The sequence below is a fragment of the Coregonus lavaretus genome, assembly GCF_964263955.1.
Source record: "Coregonus lavaretus genome assembly, chromosome: 33".
Classification (NCBI taxonomy): Eukaryota; Metazoa; Chordata; class Actinopteri; order Salmoniformes; family Salmonidae; genus Coregonus; species Coregonus lavaretus.
Window position 1 is genome coordinate 12173210 of NC_140020.1, and position 21602 is coordinate 12194811.

The window sequence follows — 21602 nt, forward strand, 5'->3', positions numbered from 1 at the left end:
GTGTCTACAGTGTTTGTAGTACAGAATGGGGGGTGCGATTCAAGTCAGTTTGTGCGTGCATGCTACATAATAACTGCCTCAGTTGCCTCGTACCCCTGCACATCGACTCAGTACTGGTACCCCGTCTATATAGCCAAGTTATTGTACTCATTGTGTTTTTATTCCTCATGTTATTATTTTTTCTATTTTTCTATTTTTTCTATTTTTTTTCTCTCTGCATTGTTGGGAAGAACCTGTAAGCATTTCACTGTTAGTCTACACCGGCTGTTTACGAAGCATGTGACAAGTACGATTTGATTTGACTGCCAGAATATTTTGACTATATACAAACTGGAAAATGACATACAGAAGACCAAACTAGAAGACTAAATAATATCTCATGCTTATTCTTATACCCGTTACAACAAAGTCACAAACAGTTAACAGATTCAGATAGAAATAGATGCATTTGATTAACAGCTCTCTGCTTAGAAATCAAGTTTGTGTGCAATGAGTTATAACAAATTTGTCTGTGGAAAATCTGATCCTGTCGTAGATAAAGTACATTTAGTCAATTGACCATGTAGCTAATCCCTGTTCCTATGGGCACAATGACTCCACTGTGAAACATTAGTCTCTCCTCGTTTCAAAGTGCTGGCAGGGCATGGTGCATATGTTGTGTGCTGTTTTAAGTTGAGATTGATTTGTGTGCAAGTACAGTGGTTGTTCTCCACTTTGTGTGAATGTATTTTCCGGTAGTAAATGCTTGGTTAGATGTAGTTCAGGATCTTAAGCAAAACAAATTCGTAACATATTGTACAAATTAGATACATAACATATCATTACACTTTTTTTTGGGGGGGGGGGGGTGACGTAGTACACAATTGGATGACGTAGTACACAGAGAACGGGGACCTAATTTGGCTCGTGAGCACCACTTTCAAAACTACTGGCTGAAATTATACAAAAGTTTTAGAGCGTCACTTTAATGTTGTGCAAAAGGTTATGGTTCTTCAAACCATCTCAGTTTTAATGAATTGTTGCAGCTTTATGTTTTTTGGGTGCTTTTATCAATTATTGCTGTGATTTCTACTGAAAGGCTGCAGTGGCCTCTGCCTCTGTTATGAAGCCAATATTTCCACTTGCTGTGTGAAGGATCACTAGATACTCAAGTTGTTGTAAGTTACTCAGTAAATAGGTTCATAATTGCTTAAAGCACACTTTGCCTCATGCATATCGTCTGTAGTAATTCCAAGTATCAGGAGGCAAAGCTCTGTAACACCTGTATGAGGCTCTTGATTGAAGGGTACTTGATGAAAAACACTCTCATTCAAGCTATTTTAGGTAATACTATTTCAGCTGAGAACATTGAATGAATTAAGCCCCCCAAATCCACATACCTGGTACAGGAAATACACAGAGAGAAATGAGGTCATCATACAGACAGAGTTTTTGATTAAGCCTGGCACCTAAAGTGTGTCCCTCGCTGCAACCTGTTGTTTACCAATGGACAGATATTGAGGTCACAGTTCAACAGAGTGCATCCTGTCGCGACTTCCCAAGGCCTTAGCTCTGAGGGCCAGGGCTGGGGCCAGGGTAGAAAATGAAATTGCAAGACCCATTTTTGGAATGACGCTTACAGTAAATGACATTGGCTGGCACACACAGTTGATATTCATGATTTATTGAATGCTATAAATTAATAATTACATGTTGTTTTTCTCCCCGCAGGGCCTCTGTTTTCGCGGTGAACAAAGCAATGTGGAGCAAATAAAGATCCTGATACACTGAAACCAGAGGTACGTACATCAGCGCTGCCTGCCACAATAATTACAGCTCAAGCAGACACATACACACACACCAGCTGGCCACCGCTGGTCTGGAGGTTGTGCTACAGGCAGTCCCGCTGTCCACAGCTACACTGTCTGTCTTTTCTACCTCTACAAGTAGGATGTTACAAACAGCACTCGTAGCAAATGTGTTGTGTGTGTGCGTGTGTTTGTTGTTTCTCCTGTACAGTAGGTGTCTATACTGCTTAAATCTCAGGTGACCAAGTCAGGAAGAGAATATTCAGTAGCGACCCCATTGTGTCACTCTCTCACTGTCTGGCCTGTGTAGGGTTAAAAAGGCATAGGATGTTTTGGCTTGACTTTATGTAACCTGACTCCTATGGGATTTCTCTCTCTCTCTCGCTCTCTCGCTCTCTCTCTCTCTTCTCTTGCTCTCCCTCCCACTCTCCTCTCTCTCTTTCTCTCTCTTTTGCTCTCTCTCTCTGTCCCTCTCTCTCTCCCTTTATTCTTTAATCCTCTACATGCTGCAAGCTAAAGCTCTCTGCAGGTCAGCCCAGAACATCACCCTACCAGCAGGTTCATCTGGTGTCACAGAGTGCACATACATGTGTTCTCACTGTCTTTATACATGCAACCGTTCTGAGCAGTTATCCATCCAGCTTTCTCACTATCTTACTGTTTCTCCTTCACTAGTGACACACAATGTCTTAGAAAAAATGTAACGTCTCGTTGCAGTGCTAGAGGCGTTACTACAGACCCAGGTTTATTCCTGGGCTGTTCCACAACCGTCCGTGGCCTGGAGTCCCATAGGACGGTGCACTGGCCCAGCATTGTCCAGGTTAGGGGAGGGTTTGGCCGGTGGGGCTTTACTTGTCTCATCACGCTCTAGCGACTCCTTGTGGCGAACCGGGTGCCTGCAGGCTGACCCCGGTCTTTAGTTGAATGGTGTTTCCTCCGACACATTGGTGCGGCTGGCTTCCAGGTTAAGCTGGTGGGTGTTAAGGCGCGCGGTTAGGAGGACGCATGACTCCACCTTTGTCTCTCCTGAGCCCATTGGGGAGTTGCAGCGATGAGACAAGATCAAAAATTGGGGAGAAGAAAAATAAATAAAAAACATTTTTACATTAATATTTATGAAAGATGTTTTGTATTTTATCATAATACTTGTGTTTGCATGCTGGGCGGCTCCTGTCACAGAGGACCAGACAGTGGCTTTGATGGTAAATTACTTATCAACATCCAGCAGCACTCTGTTCTCTCCTCCTGTTGTATTCACTACTTTTGATCAGCACTACTTTTGACCAGGGCCCATAGTGTACTAAATGGTGACCGCAACACATTGGCTTTCTTTTGCTTGGCAGTGAGATCACTTGTTCTTTTGAAAATCAGCATAGAGCAATCAGCACAGAGCTCGAGCCATGCTTTGGCCCTGTCAAAAGGCCTGCACTCTGCGGTTTCCTCTTCCTGTGTGTGGACTGTCCGGCCAGTCCGAAGTAACAATACAACAGGCTATAAATAGAAAGGAAGCTTTTTTGAGGGCAACTGAATTCGTCAACAGTGGCAGAGTGGAAACCGGTTGGTGCACAAGGGTTTCTTCTTCCAAGAACCAGCTTGAAGCTTCCATCAAGCCAGCTGAGTATTCAGCAGTCATAGCAGTTGCATACATTATGCAGGCAGATGCACAGCTGTATGCCTCTGTTCTGTTACACCCTGTATGTATGCTCTCTCTCATATACAGTTGAAGTCGGAAGTTTACATACACTTAGGTTGGAGTCATTAAAACTATTTTTTCAACCACTCCACACATGTTTTGTTAACAAACTATAGTTTTGGCAAGTCGGTTAGGACATATACTTTGTGCATGACACAACTAATTTTTCCAACAATTGTTTACAGACAGATTATTTCACTTATAATTCACTGTATCACAATTCCAGTGGGTCAGAAGATCACATACACGAAGTTGACTGTGCCTTTAAACAGCTTGGAAAATTCCAGAAAATGATGTCTTGGCTTTAGAACCTTCTGATAGGCTAATTGACATAATTTGTGTCAATTGGAGGTGTACCTGTGGATGTATTTCAAGGCCTACCTTCAAACTCAGTGCCTCTTTGCTTGACATCATGGGAAAATCAAAAGAAATCAGCCAAGACCTCCACAAGTCTGGTTCATCCTTGGGAGCAATTTCCAAAACGCCTGAAGGTACCTAGTTCATCTGTACAAACAATAGTATGCAAGTATAAACACCATGGGACCACACAGCCGTCATACCGCTCAGGAAGGAGACGCGTTCTGTCTCCTAGAGATGAACGTACATTGGTGCGAAAAGTGCAAATCAATCCCAGAACAACAGCAAAGGACCTTGTGAAGATGCTGGAGGAAACCGGTACAAAGGTATCTATATCCACAGTAAAATGAGTTCTATATCGACATAACCTGAAAGGCCGCTCAGCAAGGAAGAAGCCACTGCTCCAAAACCGCCATAAAAAAGACTACGGTTTGCAACTGCACATGGGGACAAAGATCGTACTTTTTGGAAAAATGTCCCCTGGTCTGATGAAACAAAAATAGAACTGTTTGGCCATAATGACCATCGTTATGTTTGGAGGAAAAAGGGGGTGCTTGCAAGCTGAAGAACACCATCCCAACCGTGAAGCACGGGGGTGGCAGCATCATGATGTGGGGGTGCTTTGCTGCAGGAGGGACTGGTGCACTTCACAAAATAGATGGCATCATGAGGAAGGAAAATTATGTGGATATATTGAAGCAACATCTCAAGACATCAGTCAGGAAGTTAAAGCTTGGTCGCAAATGGGTCTTCCCCAAGCATACTTTCAAAGTTGTGGCAAAATGGCTTAAGGACAACAAAGTCAGGTATGGCCATCACAAAGCCCTGACCTCAATCCTATAGAAAATGTGTGGGCAGAACAGAAAAAAGTGTGTGCGAGCAAGGAGGCCTAAAAACCTGACTCAGTTACACCAGCTCTGTCAGGAGGAATGGGCCAAAATTCACCCAATTTATTGTGGGAAGCTTGTGGAAGGCTACCCAAAACGTTTGACCCAAGTTAAACAATTTAAAGGCAATGCTACCGAATATTAATTGAGTGTATGTAAACTTCTGACCCACTGGGAATGTGATGAAAGAAATAAAAGCTGAAATAAATCATTCTCGCTACTATTATTCTGACATTTCACATTCTTAAAATAAAGTGGTGATCCTAATTGACCTAAGCCAGGGAATTATTACTAGGATTAAATGTCAGGAATTGTGAAAAACTGAGTTTAAATGTATTTGGCTAAGGTGTATGTAAACTTCCGACTTCAACTGTATCTACAGTAATCCCATGATCCGGTTGAGCCATGGCCGATGGTTTGTAATGGAGCTGATGCAGCATGGAGAGTCGTGTGTGGATGTGGCTGTAACGGTCGTGGTCGTTAGATTGTGGAGAGGAACAAGATGGCGGGCCAACCCTGTGACTCAGGCTCTGGAAAGAGTGTCTACCTCCCAAATAGCACCATATTCCCTACATAGTGGTCAAAAGGGGTGCACTATGTAGGGAATAGGGTGCCATTTGGGAAACAGCCGGGTGTGTATGAAGTAGTGGTGCCTGTCTGCCTGGTGAGTCATGACATGCTGGAGTCATCAGAAGCTCTGCAGTGGTGACATCATGGCTGCTGTGGCTGCACATACAGAGGTACAAAGACACCCTTACTGTCATACCGTCAGTGGAACTATAGACAGTGGAAATATAGACAGTTTTATTGTGTTATTTTTAATAATTTTTTACTTTAGTTTATTTGGTAAATATTTTGTTAACTCTTTCTTGAACTGCATTGTTGGTTAAGGGCTTGTAAGTAATCATTTCACTGTAAGGTCTACACCTTTTGTATTCGGCGCATGTGACAAAGAAAGTTTGATTTGATTTGGAACTATAGACAGTGGAACTATAGACAGTGGAACTATAGACAGTGGAACTATAGACAGTGGAACTATAGACAGTAGAACTATAGACAGTGGAACTATAGACAGTGGAACTATAGACAGTAGAACTATAGACAGTGGAACTATAGACAGTGTGATTTTGTGGTGAGTGTCGTGTGTGGCTGATGGTTAGTGAGAGCTGAACATGAGTCAGTCATTCCAGTGAGATTGTTCCATGCGAAGACCTCACATCTTTTCCCCCCGTTTTCTTTCCTTGTGTCTTTTTCATGGTCTAATGACGAACCTAACTGAACACTGTTCTTCAGTATGCTTGTTTTTTCATAATTGCATCACTTTGTCTTTAGGCCCTTAACGATGAGTATCAATTATCAGTTTTTATTAGCTGCTTTCTCTCACCCCTTTCTCTCATCCTCAATGAATGGTTGTGTGGTGTGGGCTTGAAACAATTTTTCTGAATTGTCAGAGTAAGCCTCAAACGGTTGTTGTTCCCCTGTGGTTGACTGTAAATCAGATTAGCCTGAGACACAGCAGGCTGGGTGATGGTGGGGGTAACTGCTAACCTATTTTAGCTGCACTCCATTATGTTGACACGTCTGTTGACATTTTCCCCCCACATGCAGCTCTCCTTCCCCTGTGCTGTCTTAATTAAGCAATTAATTATAGACAGCTATAGTGTATACCATTACCCCCCTATATGAAGTAGGCTATAGGCCCTCTCCAGAATCAGAATGGAGAGAAACGCCTCTTTAAGAGGCTGGCTGATATGAGACTGGGAAATCATGTAGGTGAGTGGCATCAATGCGCACTTGTCCCCTTCCTGATGTGAATATCCAATGACCACAAAAGAGCCTGTTTTATGGTAATACCACCTGACGAGTCCAGTGGTTTGGTCGGTGTGCTGACGTTTAAAGCTAATCTCTGCTCTGCTGCTCTGCTGCTCTGCTGTTCTGCTGCTCTAATGCTCTGCTGCCCTGCTGTTCTGCTGCTCTAATGCTCTGCTGCCCTGCTGCTCTGCTGTTCTGCTGCTCTAATGCTCTGCTGTTCTGCTGTTCTGCTGCTCTGCTGCCCTGCTGCCCTGCTGCTCTGCTGCTCTGCTGTTCTGCTGCTCTAATGCTCTGCTGTTCTGCTGTTCTGCTGCTCTGCTGTTCTGCTGCTCTGCTGCTTTGCTGTTCTGCTGCTCTGCTGTTCTGCTGCTCTGCTGCTTTGCTGTTCTGCTGCTCTGCTGCTCTGCTGTTCTGCTGCTCTAATGCTCTACTGCCCTGCTGCTCTGATGTTCCTCTGCTCTGCTGCTTTGCTATTCTGCTGCTCTGCTGCCCTGCTGTTCTGCTGCCCTGCTGTTCTTCTGTTCTGCTGCTCTGCTGCCCTGCTGCTCTGCTGTTCTGCTGCTCTGGGATGGAGAGGTGGAGGGATGGAAGGGTGGAGGGATGGAGAGGTGGAGGGATGGAGAGGTGGAGGGATGGAGAGGTGGAGGGATGGAGGGGTGGAGGGATGGAGAGGTGGAGGGATGGAGGGGTGGAGGGATGGAGAGATGGAGGGACGGAGAGGTGGAGACGTGGAGGGATGGAGAGGTGGAGGGATGAAGGGATGGAGAGGTGGAGAGGTGGAGGGATGGAGGGGTGGAGGGATGGAGAGATGGAGACGTGGAGGGATGGAGGGATGGAGAGGTGGAGGGATGGAGAGATTGAGGGATGGAGAGGTGGAGGGATGGAGGGATGGAGAGGTGGAGGGATGGAGGGATGGAGAGTTGGAGGGATGGAGAGATGGAGGGATGGAGAGGTGGAGGGATGGAGACGTGGCAGGATGGAGAGGTGGAGAGGTGGAGGGATGGAGAGGTGGAGAGATGGAGGGGTGGAGAGGTGGAGGGATGGGGGGGTGGGGGGATGGAGAGGTGGAGGGGTGGAGAGAGGGGAAAGACAGGAGGTGAAGGGTGTAATCCAGAGCTACATCATGGGGCCTTTTGAAGCTTCCCCTCGCTCTTCTTCTCTCATCCCTCTCTTTCTCTCTCTCTCTCTCTCTGCAGATGAAAGAGGAGAAAGGTGGAGAAGGAGAGTCTGAGGAGTTTAGCAGAGGCAGTTTAATGATCTCTGACTCATTCAACCTCTCTTTAGTTTGCCTCGGTCTATACCTCTTATTTGGTGGATGCAGGCCTGCTGGAGGAACACACACATACACACATACACACACACACACACACACACATACACACATAAACACACACACATACACACACACACACACACACACACACACACACACACACACACACACACACATACCCACATACACACATACACACACACACACATACACACACATACACACATACGCACATAAACACACGCACACACACACACATACCCACATACACACATACACACACACACACACACACACAATCACGCACATGTGCAGCGCATGTATATTTGGCTCTAAGAGAACTTGGTTATTTATACTGTGCGTCTCTGTTTTCTCTGGATTTGTCTGTTTGTTTGACTCAGGAAGTTAACATGGTTTAGAGTTTATGAACTGTTTCTCTAGCTGCTGTTGCTGCAGCTTGATGCTGACTGTGGTGGGGGAGTGCTCTACTCTGCTGCAGGATGTGTGGAGCAGCCCCCTCATCTTTGTGTGGGTGGGTGTTGATTGTGTGTGTGTGTGTGTGTGTGTGTGTGTGTGTGTGTGTGTGTGTGTGTGTGTGTGTGTGTGTGTGTCAGGGTTTTCAGGATAAAAAAAAAAAGCTGATAAATACAACTTTTGCCAGCCAAAATGACCAAACAAATTTAATCCCATTGTCAAATAATGCTTTTTATTCATTGATGGAAATACCAGTCGAAGGAAATACATTTGACCGTCATGCTATAGGTTAATTTGCATAATTTAGTTGAATTAAATTGGCCTGTGTGTGTTTTTGTTAGTCATCACGTATCTGATTTATCCAACATAACTATCACAGAGCCTATTTTTAGCAGAATTGATCCTGCAGCTCCTCAGCTGGTTGTTTTGGTACACGATTAAAAATAGCTACTATTTTTATTTCTCAACTGGTAATTGAAGCCTGCCTCCCATTCACCATTCAAGTGCAGGCAATTGGCTATCAGCGTGTCACCCACCACTTTACAATGTGAGCTGGAAGCAGTATGCATTTTGAAAACATACTTAATTGTTGGAAATCTGGATGTTTTATTTTATATTATAAGCCATGTCTTACCTTGCTTCAAAGTATCCAAATCATATGTGCATTTTTGTGGAACAGTTTCATTTCAATAATAACGTTTTTGTTTCTCAAAATCATTGTCATGTAAGTTAATCATAAAAATCATAATTAAAATGATAAAAATCTAAAAGTTAAAAGTCAACTAATGCGAGATCACCAGCCTCTGCGATATGGACACATTGATACACAGTGATCCATTGGCGGCTAAAGAAATAAGCGCATGGAACTCATAGCCTATAGGCCAATGCAGCAGTACACTCTTAGAAAAAAAGGTGCTATCCAGAACCTAAAAGGGTTCTTCGGCTGTCCCCATAGCAGAACCCTTTGAAGAACCCTTTTTGGTTCCAGGTTGAACCCTTTTGGCTCCAGGTAGAACCCTTTTGAGTTCCATGTAGAAACCTTTACACAGAGGGTTCTACATGGAACCCAAAATAGTTCTACCTGGAACCAAAAAGGGTTCTACCTGGAACTAAAAAGGGTTATCCTATGGGTACAGCAGAAAAACCCTTTTGGAAGCCTTTTTTCTAAGAGTGTAGGCCTATAACTTCCATTGCTCTTTCACACCGAGGATTGATGATTATCGAGGGGGAGATTGTTGGAAAGATTTTTCAAATAGCGTACAGTGAGGAACTATAGTTTTTATATGTTATCATTCACAATGGATGTAAAAAAAAACACTTTCGTACATTTCCGCGAAGCAGGCCAGGTACAGTTGAAGTCGGAAGTTTACATACACCTTAGCCAAATACATTTAAACTCAGTTTTTCACAATTCCTGACATTTAATCCTAGTAAAGATTCCCTGTCTTAGGTCAGTTATGATCACCACTTTATTTTAAGAATGTGAAATGTCAGAATAATAGTAGAGAGAATACATGCATTAACAGAAATTAATGTAACCAAATGACAGGGATTACCGGTACATTTACTACAGGTGACATTTGTAATGGGGAATTTATTTTAAAATATCTAAATAAAAGGGCAAACAATTCACACAGTGAAACAATGAATGCGTAAGAATTGGCGGGAGACAGCTGAGCCATTCTGGAGAGAGACTTGCCTATATCTTCGCAACATACCCCTTCCCTTCTTCTTGTCTCAACATTTTAAATTATACTCGAGACACATTATCTTCACACATATTTTAGATGCTTTTCACTGACATCCGTAACTCAATAATCAGCTAGGCCTATTGCCACGCGCGCTGCCCAAATTGCGGGCTTCCCAAATAGGCCTAGGGCTACGAGCTTGTGATTTGAAACAATCCACAGCTATTTTTTTTAAGTAGCTAATGGTCCTTGATTCCTCTGTGACTAAGTCATGCTTTCTGATGAAGTATTTTAAATGATTGTATTTATTTCTTTGTAAACAGGAGTAATTATATACATTTGGCAAATTTATTTTCAGTTACTTCCCTATTGGACCCACCGCTATGCCATTTCTCTCCTGTTCTATTGGTTTTCATATCAACTGTCTTTCTTTGTCCAGAAGCCAAAGGCACAATCCTAGTCATATTAAAAACCCATCTTAGTTGTTGCATCTTTAGATTCCCCCTCTTCCTGAATTTCTAACAGAGATTTTAATCTCTGTCACATATGGAACTGTTATCAGGTACACTGTTTAGAATTGGTGTTTTCCCAGGTGCGCTGTTTATAATGGTGTTTTCCCGCGAATTGCATTTTGGCAAATGTTAACCCTCAATGAATGTGTGATGCACACGCAGCAAGCTCCTCTAAGAAACCTCTCTTACTGATGGGGACACGTCACACTCTGGGTTGCTAGTTTATATGTATGAGAGGGAGGGCTGTAGGCTTCAGGCGGCCATATTGCCTTACTGAACACAATGTGCTCATTACAGTGGAGCTGAGCTGAGCGTCACTCTGCGCAGATTTTATTGGCGTTGATGCTGGAATCAGAGACCCTAGGGACAATGGTCACTGCCTTTTCTTCATTGTTAAGGTTAGACTTACTGCTCCTCCTGTTGAGAGGTGTGACAGGTATGTTGTGAGAGGTGCTGAGAAAGCCTTAAAGTGGCACTCCAGTCTCCTTTTCACCCAATTTAACACCTTCTTAACCTTACTTAAAGCTGTAATCCTTAATGGTGAAACAGCCACGTCCGTTTGCGATAATACAACAACAAAGAAGATACTGCAAACAGCAAACACTGTTTTTTCCCCTCGGACATCATTACACGTGCGATAGAAGAGCACAAAATGTACTGGATTTCTTTTTTACCATGCTGTGCGACGCTCCTCAGCTCGGCAACAAAAACAATAACAGCGGTGGTGGGGCGGCCAGTGGCGCTGTTTCCCTCCTACTGCAGATTCCATCTTTAACAAAAGGCACATCTCAATAGGTGTCCAGGTAAGTCATGACATAGCACAAGTGAGGGGTGGGCCTTTCCTCTTTTGTTCTATATTGCTCCTCTATTGTTCCTCAAGCAAGGGGGATGCCGATGACATCACCGATTCCAATCAGACCAACTCCTTGAACTCCCTACTCCTTGAAGTTTGCAGCTGTGTCTAAAAAAATATTTGTTTTATCCTTTAGTGTGTGTACTTTACTGTATTTACACTTGGGATATCGCTGTTCAATAGTAAAAGTAAAAAAAATAGCTGGAGGACGTCTGGACCAGGCCAACTAAAGACTTCACACATGGATGGGCCTATTAGGGACATGACCGTGCTGCGTCGGACACTCCTTTATGGAACATCCGTCGCTGGGATGCAAATTTGCCTAATCTCTACCCAGTCAAGATGGCCGCTGACACAAATAACCTTTAATTCCCGCTGTATCAGGGGTTGAGACCCATTCAGAATGCTTCAGCTAGTGAACTCAAATTCAACTCAAGAGTTGGATTCGATAAAAGAAAAAGGTTTTGTAAAACATCAGACCAAATCTCTGATGTTAATGTTGCTTACGGATTATTCACGTAGCTAGCCATACACTTGATCTACAGTACTGCCCTCCTTCTCTGCGGGGCAGAGGGGGAAGTTTGGAATCAATCTAGTGAATGTTGTGGACAGGCTGGTCAGTCCCATTAAACAGTGCCCAGGCCTAGCATGGTGTAGTGTAGTGCTAGAGTATGAGGAGCTCTTTGATGTTCTGTTTGCTTCCTCTGCTCCAGACGGACCCCATGCTGTCCATAGTGGTCTGCAGCTTACATGAGCACCACTCCACATGTTGGACGTTTGGTTTGTTGACGATGGCGATGTCCTTTTAATTGTAATGGAGGGAGACAACTGTTGGGCTCTGGACATATGGCCACTCTGGGGCCAATAGCTCTTAGCCGGTAGCCACAGGCGTATAATGAACAGTCCCAGTGGGTTCACTAGCCTACTACTCACTGTTATGCTGCTGCTGCACCAGTGTTGTGACAGGCTGAAGTGGAGAAGCCCATCTGAACTCTAAACTGATTTAGGGCATTGAGAGAGAGAGAGGTGTTTCAGAGGGAGAGGAGGGAATAAGCATGTGTACTGTACCTTAAAGGGGGGAACCCAAAGCACTGACCTAATCAGTACACACATGTAAATGTCATAAACCAGATGAATGAGATCTGACTGAGGTTAACCCATCCTTTAGTGATTAAGGTGATTGAGGAAACATGAAAAGAGGAACCTGTGGTTACGGGTTGAGCAACGAGACGAATTTCAACAGAAGGCTGGATCAGTAGCTGTCTCCCTTACTTCCTGGCTGACTTCATCAGGGGGTTCATATCCAGTTCCTCATTCTTATTCATCATAGAGAGTTTCTTTATTACCCAATGTTGGCACTGTGAATGACTCCTTTTACACACAAGAAAAATAAATGTATATGTCTGCGTCCCAAATGCCACCCTGTTCCTTGTAATACAGCCTATATAGTGCACTACTTTTGAACATGGTCCATAGAGCTCTGGTCAAAAGTAGTGCACTATTAAGGCAATAGGGTGCTATTTGGGACGCAACCTATAAGAATGGCTATTTAGGTGATTGGCGGCAATAGGCTTCCATATAAACGTGCTGGCAGAGCTTGTGTGGCTAAGTGGGCGCAGTGTTGGCACAGAGTGGGCATGGTGCTGGCCACGTGGCAGTGCTTAAGCCTGGGCTGGGATAGTAGGTCTGTGAGGTCTGGTTTTAACTCTGCGTGCCATTCTGATTTTTAATGAGGCATACAGTTGGCCGATCTGGACGGGAAGAGGAAATTAAGAGCACATTTTCTTCTTTTAAATGCACCCCACCCCCTGCTGCCATGGACTTAAGGCTGGAACCTCTCACGTACAGTACATCTGTGACAGTAATTCATCAGCTGACATCTAAGCTTTAATTTCATTTCTGCTATGAAATCATTCTTATTTTGTTAGTTCGCCATTACATGGAATTTCCAAAGCTCTCAGTCTCAGCACTCTCTGTTTGTAGTCACACAGCGGTGCGACGGTGCTGCAACATAAGCAAATATACTACTGTACTGCACTGTGGTACTGCATCTCTTTGAGGTATTCATACATTATCTGTTGATTGATCCTAATGGAAACCACCTGCTGAGCAATGCCAAAAGCCTTGAGAAATGTGAGGTGAAAGATCCTTTGAGACAAATCAGATCAGACCATTCTGTGTAACATACTTATCTCTAGTGACTAGTGCATGGTCAAGTGCAAAAGAGAACAATCAGAGCATTGGCGGTGGTTTGGCAAAATATATTTCTCAGGGTGTTAACAGAGTGTTGGTCAGAAATGAAAATGAATGTGGGAACATTCAGAGTAATCCTATTAGAGTAACCCTGTTCCATATAGACCGAGTTAACCAGTTGACGTTGCTGGTTCAGTGGACATTGCCTGCCACACCAACTGACGATAGAACAGGCTTCTCCAGTCAACAGAACAGTAATAACGAGGACAGTTCCTGTTCAGTTCTGCACCAGTTCACATCATTGATCCTGTATACACTGAGTGTACAAAACATTAGGAACACCTTCCTAGGGCTGACCCCATTTAGTCGACTGGTCGATTGTTTGGTCGATAGGCTGTTGGTCGACCGAGATTCTTTTAATCGAGCAGTCGCAAATACAGTGAGGGAAAAAAGTATTTGATCCCCTGCTGATTTTGTACGTTTGCCCACTGACAAAGAAATTATCAATCTATAATTTTAATGGTAGGTTTATTTCAACAGTGAGAGACAGAATAACAACAAAAAAATCCAGAAAAACACATGTCAAAAATATTATAAATTGATTTGCATTTTAATGAGGGAAATAAGTATTTGACCCCTCTGCAAAACATGACTTTTTTTTTCCCTCACTGTATATATATATATATATATTTTTTTTTTATGGCACACAAGACTGTCTGATTCGCGCCTGTCTCAGTGGACTAATCCAATGTTTGTTTGGTTACGCTAATTTGTTAATACATTCAATATATTATTATTACAGTGGACAAGTTGTTTGCGGACCACACAACCTAGGCTACACTTGTGAGGAACACGTTTTTGTTTTTTTCATTCCATTTACGAGTTGTCAATTTATTAATTGTCTTTTGTTTATAGCGTTCCTGTCAATGTTGAGTAAGGACGCACCTGATTATACATAGAAGTAGGCCTAGGATACCTGGCCTGCGCACAAATGTAGGCCTATAAATGTGCCCATTTGCGGACCTGATAGCATTTCTGATTGTCTTAACTCACCACCACTGTGGAGCTTCTCAAAGTAATTTTTTCTTCACCTCAAACAGCAACTAAACAAAGTCTGTTTTTACATCATTTGAGAATTACAATAGTTCCTCAACTTAGCCTATTTGAAAAATCTTTCCAGCTATCTTTCGATAACCACTCGGCTTGAAAGGGGAAAAAAATGTCATGCTCTGATCCAGTGGAAACGTAATAAAATAGTCCTACCTGATTACTTCTTATCCCTTGCGCAAATAGCCTACAACTATGTCTGTCCGGAGTGGGAAACTCTGAGGGCCCAGAATATTCTACAGTGACTCGCAAAAGTATTCATCCCCCTTAAATGGATTTTTATTTGGATTTCATGTAATGGACATACACAAAATAGTCCAAATTGGTGAAGTGAAATGAAAAAAATTACTTGTTTCAAAAAATTCTAAAAAATAAATAACGGAAAATTGGTGCGTGCATATGTATTCAACCCCTTTGCTATGAAGCCCTTAAATAAGATCTGGTGCAACCAATTACCTTCAGAAGTCACGTAATTAGTTAAATAAAGTCCACCTTGTGTGCAATCTAAGTGTCACATGATCTCAGTATATATACACCTGTTCTGAAAGGCCCCAGAGTTTGCAACACAACTAAGCAAGGGGCACCACCAAGCAAGCGGCACCATGAAGACCAAGGAGCTCTCCAAGCAGGTCAGGGACAAAGTTGTGGAGAAGTACAGATCAGGGTTGGGTTATAAAAAAATATCTGAAACTTTGAACATCCCACGGAGCACCATTAAATCCATTATTAAAAATGGAAAGAATATAGCACCACAACAAACCTGCCAAGAGAGGGCCACCCACCAAAACTCACGGACCAGGCAAGGAGGGCATTAATCAGAGAGGCAACAAAGAGACCAACGATAATCCTGAAGGAGCTGCAAAGCTCCACAGCGGAGATTGGAGTATCTGTCCATAGGACCACTTTTTAAGCCGTACACTCCACAGAGCTGGGCTTTACGGAAGAGTGGCCAGAAAAAAGCCATTGCTTAAAATAAAAAATAAGCAAACACGTTTGGTGTTCGCCAAAAGGCATGTGGGAGACTCCCCAAACATATAGAAGAAGGTACTCTGGTCAGATGAGACTAAAATTGAGCTTTTTGGCCATCAAGGAAAACGCTGTCTGGCGCAAACCCAACACCTCTCATCAGCCAGAGAACACCATCCCACAGTGAAGCATGGTGGTGGCAGCATCATGCTGTGGGGACTGGGAAACTGGTCAGAATTGAAGGAATGATGGATGGCGCTAAATACAGGGAAATTCTTGAGGGAAACCTGTTTCAGTCTTCCAGAGATTTGAGACTGGACGGAGGTTCACCTTCCAGCAGGACAATGACCCTAAGCATACTGCTAAAGCAACACTCGAGTGGTTTAAGGGGAAACATTTAACTGCCTTGGAATGGCCTAGTCAAAGCCCAGACCTCAATCCAATTGAGAATCTGTGGAATTACTTAAAGATTGCTGTACACCAGCGGAACCCATCCAACTTGAAGGAGCTGGAGCAGTTATGCCTTGAAGAATGGGCGGAAATCCCAGTGGCTAGATGTGCCAAGCTTATAGAGACATACCCCAAGAGACTTGCAGCTGTAATTGCTGCAAAAGGTGGCTCTGCAAAGTATTGACTTTGGGGGGGTGAATAGTTATGCATGCTCAATTTGTCTGTTTTTTTGTCTTATGTCTTGTTTTACAAGAAACAATTTTTTGCATCTTCAAAGTGGTATGTTGTGTAGATCAAATGATACAAACCCCCAAAAAATATATTTTAATTCCAGGATGTAAGGCAACAAAATAGGAAAAGTGCCAAGTGGGGTGAATACTTTCGCAAGCCACTGTATATAATGTTGCAAGTTTGCTTCAGGCTGGACCCAAGTTAATAGTTGATACAATGTTTCAAGTTCCTTGCAGACAGGCCATGTGTAGCCAATGTGATGTATAGGATATTTATTTTTATCAGCAATAGAAGTTACTTTTAGAATTTGTATTAACCAAATGATAATGATTTTGAGATATGAATCCTTTATTATAAATTAAATGAAACTGTCCCACGAAAATGTGCGTATGAAAATCATAACTGGCACGCAGATGGGTAGAAATGGTAAGATAAATTGGCACTCCAAATGGAAAAGGTTGCCAACCCCTGGTGGAGCCTATTACCTACCGGCAGCTTCAGGAGCTTAATGGCAGTTTTTGTTCTTCTTCTGGTTAGGCTATCTTGATCTCTGGCCCCCTCTTGAGTCATTTGTGTGTCTTAATTATTTAATCACAGTGTGCTTAAAGCATAAGACGAGCTCAGTAGCCTACATATAGTTGATTTTATTAAAACACATAGAGTCTGTCTATATAGGAAAAAGAACACCTTTTAAAATTTCAACCAATCAATTGGTCGAAAGAACAGATGACTCTAGGTCGACCAAGATTTTTTTTTGTCGGGGACAGCCCTACACCTTCCTAATATTGAGTTGCACCCCCTTTTGCACTCAGAACAGCCTCAATTTGTCGGGGCATGGACTACAAGGTGTTGAAAGCGTTCCACAGGGATGCTGGCCAACGTTGACTCCAATGCTTCCCACAGTTGTGTCAACTTGGCAGGATGTCTTTTGGGTGGTGGACCATTCTTGATACACAGGGAAACTGTTGAGCATGAAAAACCCAGCAGCGTTGCAGTTCTTGACACACTCAAACCGGTGCACCTGGCACCTACTATCATACCCCGTTCAAAGGCACTTAAATATTTTGTCTTGCCCATTCACCCTCTGAATGGCACGCATACACAATCCATGTGTCAGTTGTCTCAAGGCTTAAAAATCCTTCTTTAACCTGTCTCCTCCACTTCATCTACACTGATTGAAGTGTATTTAACAGGTGACATTAATAAGGGATCAAAGCTTTCACCTGGATTCATCTGGTCAGTCTACTCTTTGTCATGGAAAGAGCAAGTGTTCCTAATGTTTGTTCACTTAGTGTATGTCATCAATCAATCACACAGACTAGCCTAGATTGTAGACGTTTTCTATGTATACTGTCAGACAGACTAGCTCCTCAGAACTTGAATTAAAGTTTCAAATGTCTAGAGAATCTAGCCACATTGATCCACTACTCAGTTCATCAGACCAAGCTCTGGTCAGCTCTCTAGGTTCATCCTAGTACACACAGGGGACCACAGAGTGATGTTCGGCCACTACCTAACCCTCTGAAGACAAAGAAAGAACATTAAGATGATCCCTAAACCAGGAACAATCTTCTCTAGGTGCAACAATCATGTTGTAGCAGCGGCATCTCCAATCCACTCTGAACATGGGCCTGTATTGTCTAGCTGGCTGCCAGTACAGGGGGTTTACTGTCTGTACCCAGGGATAACTAATGACTGGTGCAGTGGGCCACCATGGTAACACGCACTCTCTCTCTCTCTCTCGCCCTCTCTCTCTCACTCACTCTCTCTCGCTCTCTCTATCTCTCTCTCTCTCTCTCTCTCTCTCCCTCCTTCTCTCTTTCACTCACTCTCTCTCGCTCTCTATCTCTCTCTCTCTCTCTCTCCCTCCTTCTCTCTTTCACTCCCTCTCTCTCGCTCTCTCTCTCTCTCTCTCTCTCTCTCTCTCTCTCTCTCTCTCTCTCTCTCTCTCTCTCTCTCTCTCTCTCTCTCTCTCTCTCCCTCTCTCTCTATATCTCTCAATTTCAATTCCATTTTCAATTTAAGGGCTTTATTGGCATGGGAAACGTATGTTAACATTGCCAAAGCAAGTGAAGTAGATAGTAAACGAAAGTGAAATAAACAATAAATATTAACAGTAAAAATTACACTCAGAAGTTCCAAAAGAATAAAGACATTTCAAATGTCATATTATGTATATATACAGTGTTGTAACAGTGTACAAATAGTTAAAGTACAAATGGGAAAATAAATAAACATAAAAATGGGTATTTACAATGGTGTTTGTTCTTCACTGGTTGTCCTTTTCTTGTGGCAACAGGTCACAAATATTGCTGCTGTGATGGCACACTGTGGTATTTCACCCAGTAGATAAGGGAGTTTATCAGAATTGGGTTTCTTTTCGAATTCTCTGTAATCTGAGGGAAATATGTGTCTCTAATATGGTTATGCATTTGGCAGGAGGTTAGGAAGTGCAGCTCAGTTTCCACCTCATTTTATGGACAGTGTGCACATAGCCTGTCTTCTCTTGAGAGCCATGTCTGCCCACGGCGGCCTTTCTCAATAGCAAGGCTATGCTCACTGAGTTTGTACATAGTCAAAGCTTTCCTTAAGTTTGGGTCAGTCACAGTGGTCAGGTAACCACTGTGTACTCTCTGTTTAGAGCCAAATAGCATTCTAGTTTGCTCTGTTTTTTTGTTAATTCTTTCCAATGTGTCAAGTAATTCTCTTTTTGTTTCCTCATGATTTGGTTGGGTCTAATTGTGTTGTTGTTGTTGTTGTCCTGGGGCTCTGTGGGGTCTGTTTGTGTTTGTGAACAGAGCCCAAGGACCAGCTTACTTATGGGACTCTTCTCCAAGTTCATCTCTCTGTAGGTGATGGCTTTGTTATGGAAGGTTTGGGAATCGCTTCCTTTTAAGTGGTTATAGAATTTAACGGCTCTTTTCTGGATTTTGATCATTAGCGGGTATCGGCCTAATTCTGCTCTGCATGCATTATTTTGTGTTTTTCGTTGTACATTGAGGATATCTTTGCAGAATTCTGCATGCAGAGTCTCAATATAGTGTTTGTCCCATTTTGTGAATTCTTGGTTGGTGAGTGAACCCCAGACCTCACAACCATAAAGGGCAATGGGTTCTATAACTGATTCAAGTATTTTTAGCCAGATCCTAATTGGTATGTCAAATTTTATGTTCCTTTTGATGGCATAGAAGGCCCTTCTTGCCTTGTCTCTCAGATCGTTCACAGCTTTGTGGAAGTTACCTGTGGAGCTGATGTTTAGGCCGAGGTATGTATAGTTTTTTGTGTGCTCTAGGGCAACGGTGTCTAGATGGAATTTGTATTTGTGGTCCTGGCAACTGGACCTTTTTTGGAACACCATTATTTTTGTCTTACTGAGATTTACTGTCAGGGCCCAGGTCTGACAGAATCTGTGCAGAAGATCTAGGTGCTGCTGTAGGCCCTCCTTGGTTGGTGACAGAAGCACCAGATCATCAGCAAACAGTAGACATTTGACTTCAGAGTCTAGTAGGGTGAGGCCGGGTGCTGCAGACTGTTCTAGTGACCTCGCCAATTCATTGATATATATGTCGAAGAGGGTGCGGCTTAAACTGTATCCCTGTCTCCCCCCACGTTCCTGTGGAAAGAAATGTGTGTGTTTTTTGCCCATTTTAACTGCACACTTGTTGTTTGTGTACATGGATTTTATAATGTCGTATGTTTTTCCCCCAACTCCACTTTCCATCAATTTGTATAGCAGACCCTCATGCCAAATTGTGTCAAAAGCTTTTTTGAAATCAACAAAGCATGAGAAGACTTTGCCTTTGTTTTGGTTTGTTTGTTTGTCAATTAGGGTGTGCAGGGTGAATACGTGGTCTGTCGTATGGTAATTTGGTAAAAAGCCAATTTGACATTTGCTCAGTACATTGTTTTCACTGAGGAAATGAACTAGTCTGCTGTTAATGATAATGCAGAGGATTTTCCCAAGGTTGCTGTTGACGCATATCCCACGGTAGTTATTGGGGTCAAATTTGTCTCCACTTTTGTGGATTGGGGTGATCAGTCTTTGGTTCCAAATATTGGGGAAGATGCCAGAGCTAAGAATGATGTTAAAGAGTTTAAGTATAGCCAATTGGAATTTGTGGTCTGTATATTTTATCATTTCATTGAGGATACCATCAACACCACAGGCCTTTTTGGGTTGGAGGGTTTGTATTTTGTCCTGTAGTTCATTCAATGTAATTGGAGAATCCAGTGGGTTCTGGTAGTCTTTAATAGTTGATTCTAAGATTTGCATTTTATCATGTATATTTTTGTTGTTGTTTGTTCTTTGTTATAGGGCCAAAAAGATTGGAGAAGTGGTTTACCCATACATCTCCGTTTTGGATAGATAGCTCTTCGTGTTGTTGTTTGTTTAGTGTTTTCCAATTTTCCCAGAAGTGGTTAGAGTCTATGGATTCTTCAATTACATTGAGCTGATTTCTGACATGCTGTTCCTTTTTTTTCCGTAGTGTTTTTTTTAAAATTGTTTTAGTGATTCACTATAGTGAATGCGTAGGCTCAGGTTTTCTGGGTCTCTATGTTTTTGGTTGGATAGGTTTCTCAATTTCTTTCTTAGGTTTTTGCATTCTTCATCAAACCATTTGTCACTGTTATGACTTTTCTGTTAGAGATTTTTAGATTTGATAGGGAAACTGTTTAGGTTTTCTACTGCCAAGTTTACACCTTCACTATTACAGTGGAACGTTTTGTCCAGGAAGTTGTCTAAAAGGGATTGAATTTGTTGTTGCCTAATTGTTTTTTGGTAGGTTTCGACACTACTTTCCTTCCATCTATAGCATTTCTTAATATTATTCAGTTCCTTTGGCTTTGATGCCTCATGGGCAATGATGCCATCATTGAGTATTGCTCTGTTCAAGTAGACTGTGATTTTGCTGTGGTCTGATAGGGGTGTCAGTGGGCTGACTGCGAACGCTCTGAGAGACTCTGGGTTGAGGTCAGTGATAAAGTAGTCGACAGTACTACTGCCAAGAGATGAGCTATTGTCACGCCCTGGCTCTGGGGACTCTAGTATGTTGAGCCAGGGTGTGAGTTTTCATTTGTTTGTCATTCTAGTTTAGAATTTCTATGTTGGCCAGTGTGGTTCTCAATCAGAGGCAACGTGTATCAGCTGTTGCTTGTTGTCTCTGATTGAGAACCATACTTAAGCAGCCAGTTTTCCCACAGTGTTTGTGGGATCTTGTTCCAAGTAGATTGTGTTTGATCCAAGGGCGTCACGTTATCGTTTTGTTGTTTTGTTCGTGTGATCTTTATTTAATAAATATGTTCGCAAATAACGCTGCA